General features: G+C 52.8%; 1 non-coding gene across 1 annotated transcript; it reads left to right on the forward strand.

Moving 5' to 3' along the window:
- The first annotated feature begins 4,426 nt into the window (after window positions 1-4,426).
- On the forward strand, window positions 4,427-4,509 carry TRNAQ-UUG (transfer RNA glutamine (anticodon UUG)). The gene has a single exon. It is a non-coding gene; the product is annotated as a tRNA-Gln (tRNA).
- Window positions 4,510-5,404: the final 895 nt, after the last annotated feature.

The raw sequence follows: 5,404 nt of genomic DNA on the forward strand, positions 1-5,404 counted from the left end.
ACCAAACACGGACCCTGCAGGTGGCCAGGAGCACAGGGCCACTGACCGGTTCCCACAAGGGAAGCCCTGACCACTCAGGACTCACACCTGCGATATGCCACAGGTGTCAAGCTTGAACCCAGGAGTCCTGGCCAGTGTTCCCTGCACCTGGTCACCCTCTCCCAGAGCTTCACAAGTGCCAACCACTTTGAAAGTTTTCGGGTGGTTCTGGAAATCCCGGAGCCCTCGAGCCTGCCTACACCCCCTAGCCCCATCTTCGCTGGGCACGGAGAGGCTCTGTTCCCATCGTCCCCTTCACATGGCCCCTGTCTGGCAAACCCTGAATGGCACCCCCACTCCCACCCCGCTGGGGCAGCCTGGACACTCACCCTGCCCTGCTCTCCTGGCTTGGGGCCTTCCCACAATCCAAGACCCACAGGCCCGTCAGTCCCCATGGGAGACCTAGTGCGAATGCCCCCCTCCAGACCCCCGCTGAGCAGGTCCACCCTGCTCTAAGGATGTCCTGTGGACTGTGACCCCTTCACAGCGTCTCCAAAGGCACCGCATGTTTAGCCTCTACTGTGTGCCTGACACCAGGCAGGTCCCGTCTAATCTGCACAACGGTTATCATCCCATTTCACAGATAAGGAAAGTAAAGTTCAGGGAGGCCAAACTCGCCTAAGAGCGGGAGGTGGGAACAAAGCCTGCATTGGCTCTCTAACCGCCCCTGCCAAATTTTATTGAAATTCCCTCCTCCAGCCCGCTTAGCTGAGGGTCTCAAGGGTGTTTGGAGGGAAACTGGAGCGGGGCGGTGCACGGAGATTACACCACCCTTCTCCTTTTTCCCCCCACTCCTCATTATTGGCAATTGGGTACCCTTGACCGCTGTGTGACTTGGGGGCAGATTACCTACCCTCACCGAGCCTCAGTTTTCTCACCTGTAACAGCTTATAATCAAGGCACTAATAATCCGATGAGTCCACCCACCCACACCCACAGCACTACAGGCAGGGAGGGGAAAATGAAGTAAGGGGGACTTGGGGGTCAGTTCCGACAAGGTCATAGAGCCCCGGGGGCGGGGTGTAGGTGTGGAGACTCCGGCGGGGACCGCAGGCCTAAGCCCGTCCCTTTGGGGCTCACAACCCCCACGCTGGGGGGGCCACGATTCAGCCGCGCCGCGGGGTCCGGGCGGGGCTCGCAACCAGGGCACGCGGGCCCCCAGAATCCGCTGGATCTGAGCGCCGGGAGGCGGGGTGGGCCTCCTCTTTGTGCCGACGAGGGGGCGGGGCCTCGCGGAGCTGGACCAATCCGAGGCGGCCGCAGCCTTGGGAAGCCAATGGCGGGGCTGTGGGCGGGGAGAGGGAGCCGGAGCGCCGAGCCGCGGCGGAGAGAGGGGCCCTGGATCCGGCAGTGGGGGTCGGAGTGAGTAAGGGCCCCGCCCGCGAAGAGGGAGCCCCCAACTGTGGGCTCGGCTGGGAAGGGGGCGTCTCCCGGGTCCCTCTGCCCTCTGCAACCGCTGTCCCGCGGTACTTCCGTCAGCCGCCGCGTCCCGGGACCAGTGCGCTCCCCGACCCCCTGCGGAGAGCCGCCGCCTCCCCACCCTGCCCCCTGCTTCCTGCTGGCGGAGATCGCGGAGGGCGCAGCAGGAGGCTTGGGGGACCGGGAGGCTCCTGGAGGGGACCCCGACTGGCTTCCTGCAGGGCGTGGTTTCTGAGATCTCCGGCTGGAGGCACCTTCCCCAAAGTACCCCCCCCCCCACCGCGCCACACCCTCACCCAGGGCCCCTTCCACCCTGCACACCTCAGCTGCTGTGCCCTTTCCAGCCTCCCGGGCTGTCTGATCCCGAGGCAATGGCCTCGTGCTGCCTGGAGAAGTTTGTCAGCCGCTCCTTTCCTCATCCACCGTGCTCCCCAGGGGCTCCTTCCCAGCATCCCTCCCTTCCCTCCTTTTTACTGGTTTCCTTTCCACTCTTCACTCTTCCTCTAACTCCGGAGCCTGGGGAAAGACCCTCTTTCTCTTCCTGGCTCCTTCCCAGCCAGGCAACAAGCAGTGCTCCAGGGATGGGTACGTGACTGAAATTGCCCAATCAGGAGCAACTTTAGGGCCGTTGCTTAGCAGGCTGGCCCAGAACATTGCAATCTACCCCAAGTCAGTGTGGGCCTGTAGCAGGCTTCGGGTCCTTGAAGACAGAGCTGACCTGTGGGGGAAAAAAAAAACAATACTAACAGAGTCACAGAGAAATTGAGTCAGAACCCTGATCATACCATACCTGAAGTCTCATCTCTAGACAGTTTAGGGAAACCAATGTTCGTTGTTCCAAACAAGATTCATTTGTATTTTCCATTTCTTGCAACATGAAGATATTCACTGACAGTATTTATTGTCACATCAACCCTGGGAAGATACTAACTCTCATTTTATATAGCTACGGAAACTGAGGCCCAGAGGGGCTGGTTTCCTCAGTTTACTCAGCAAGGCAGTGGCAAAATTGGGACCAGAATCTGCGCTTTCCTGACTCTCTACTGGAGAGAGAGACAACGAGCCTGTATTTACTTGACCGGGTTGGGTAAATACACAAGATACAACCTATTTTCATTTTTGCATTTATGGCAGACATTGCCAGTCAACTGCTAAACTATTTCCTGCTGAATCCACAAAACGTCTCAGATTTTCCCACTATCTTAAGAGACCAGACCTTGTTTCTGAGCTCCTGACCACTAGGAGCTTATCAGGTCTCTCTTCCCCAGTGGCTCATTCCTTTTGAATTGAATGGCATTCAGTAGCACCAAGGGCAAGGAGGGTTCCCAGATTCTCAAATCTGGGGGGCCCCTGTGGAAGAGCAGGCGGGGGCAGCCACAGACCCCCTCCACCTTCCCCTTTGGCCAACCCGAAGCAGAGGCCTGGAGAGGGGCCGAGTTTTCCTGGAATCACATAGTACCTGAGAGCAGACCTGGGGACTGTGGCTGTTCTGAGTCCCTCTGAACCCAATGTCATTACCTTCCTGAGGTCCCTAGGATGGCTGGACCAGAGCAGGGTAGGGATGAAATGAAATGGGGACCTTGGGTATACATTTGGTGGTAAGATCAGTCTTGGAGGGTGGAGACTGTCAGAGCTGGAAGATGTGGGTCCGAGCCCCTCGGGGCTAAGGAGGCTGAGGCCAGAAAGGTTGGGAAGTATTCCTGGCTTTAGCATGTGTCGGGGCCTGGCCGAGCACCCACATCTCTCCAGTGCCAGGAAATGTCATCCAAAACCTCGAAATAAGGCCCAGAGAAGGACTGCCTTGTCTAACAAGTGCACCTAAAGACTTAACTCTCTAGGAGGCCTCTGTTTGCCTTGCTGTTTGCTTTCTGTTAAGGGCTCGGACTTGGTGAAGTTACAGGTTAACCTGTGGATGTGTGTCTGATACAAAAGATAACACCAACAGTTACTGGTTTTTAAAAAAAAAAATGTACTTATGGGGCACCTGGGTGGCTCAGTCTGTTAAGTGTCTGACTTTGGCTCAGGTTGTGATTTCGCGGTTCATGAGTTCGAGCCCCGCATCGGGCTCTGTGCTGACAGTTCAGAGCCTGGAGCCTGCTTCGGCTTCTGTGTCTCCCTCTCTCTCTGCCCCTCCCTCCCTCACACTCTATTTCTCTCTCAAAAATAAATAGACATTGAAAGGAAGAAAGAAAGAATTTATTTATTTATTTACTTACTTATTTATTTACTTATTATTCAGGCACCTGGGTGACTCAGTTGGTTAAGTGTCTGACTCAGCTCAGGTCCCGATCTCATGGTTTTGGAGTTCGAGCCCTGCATTGGGCTCTCTGCTGTCAGCACAGAGCCTGCTTCGGATCCTCTGTTCCCCTCTCTCTGCCTCTCCCCTACTTGTTCTCTCTTTCTCTCTCTCAAAAATAATTTAAAAATTTTACTTGTTATTGAAATATGGCTAACATCCTCCCCATGACTAAGCATAGTCACCATACAATGTTGTTACAATAGTACCCACTAAACTCCCTATGCTGTACTTTTCATCTCTGTGACTCATTTATTTTATACCTGGAAACTTGTACCTCTTCATCCCCTTCATCCCCTTTTACCCATCCTTCCGCCTACCTCCCCTCTGGTAAACACGAGTTTGTTCTGTGTATTTAAGAGTCTCTTTGTTTTCTCGTTTGTTCATCTGTTTGTTTTCTAGATTCCACCTGTAAGTGAAATTGTATGCTATTTGCCATTCAAGGGTTACCCTTCGTTGCCCCAAAGGACATTACTCAGGTTTTGTTTTTTATTGAATTTGGGAATCTTATCCCAACATTTTAAAATGGATTTTATAAGGTGGCTCAGCCGGTTGAGCATCTGACTCTAGGTTTGGGCTCAGGTCAGGATCCTAGGGTCATGGGATCAAGCTTCATGTGGGGCCCTGTGCAGAGCATGGAGCCTGCTTAACATTCTCTCCCTCTCCAGGGGCGCCTGGGTGGCTCAGTCGGTTGAGCATCTGACTTTGGCTCAGGTCATAATCTCAGTTTGTGGGTTCGAGCCCCACATCGGGCTCACTGTTGTCAGTCTGTCAACTCAGAGCTCAGAACCTGCTTTGGATTCTGTGTCTCCCTCTCTCTCTGCCCCTCTTCTACTCATGTTCTATCTCTCTGTCTCTCAAAAATAAATAAACATTAAAAAAAAAAAAAAGATTCTCACTCTCTGTTGGAGTGCCTAAAGCACCTGATTCTTGATTTTGGCTCAAGGCGTGACCTCACAGTTCCTGAGTTCGAGCCCCAACTAGGGCTCTGTGCTGAGAGTGTGGAGCCTGCTTGGGATTCTCTGTCTTCCTCTCTCTCTCTTTCTCTGCTCCTCCTTGGTTTCTGCTTTGCACCCTCTAGCTCTCTCTCTCAAAATAAGTAAACTTAAAAAAAAATTCTCCCTCTGTCCCTCTCCCATGCACTCTCTCTCTCTCTCTAAAACAAAAAAATAAAAGTAAATGATTTGTATAAATGCCAGTTTCTCAGGAGAGCAGGGGAGAAAAAACAGTTGCTCAAATGCTCAGTTTTACTGTTAGTGCCCCCTCATTAATTAATGAGTTGAATTACATCATTGACAAGTGCTCCTTGTCTAATTGTATGAGAGTCAAGATTTTAGCTCCTTTTTGAGTAAGATTTTGTTTGTTTGTTTAAGATTTTTTAATGTAGGGGCGCTTGGGTGGCTCAGTCGGTTGAGGGTCCGACTTCCACTCAGGTCACGATCTCGCCGTCTGCGGGTTCAAGCCCCGCGTCGGGCTCTGGACTGGTGGCTCGGAGCCTGGAGCCTGCTCCGGATTCTGTGTCTCCCTCTCTCTCTGCCCCTCCCCCGTTCATGCTCTGTCTCTCTCTGTCTCAAAAATAAATAAACGTTAAAAAAAAAAAAATTAAAAAAAAAAAAAGATTTTTTTTAGTGTAATCCTCCACCCCGATTG

The sequence above is a fragment of the Acinonyx jubatus genome, chromosome E3, assembly GCF_027475565.1.
Source record: "Acinonyx jubatus isolate Ajub_Pintada_27869175 chromosome E3, VMU_Ajub_asm_v1.0, whole genome shotgun sequence".
NCBI lineage: Eukaryota > Metazoa > Chordata > Mammalia > Carnivora > Felidae > Acinonyx > Acinonyx jubatus.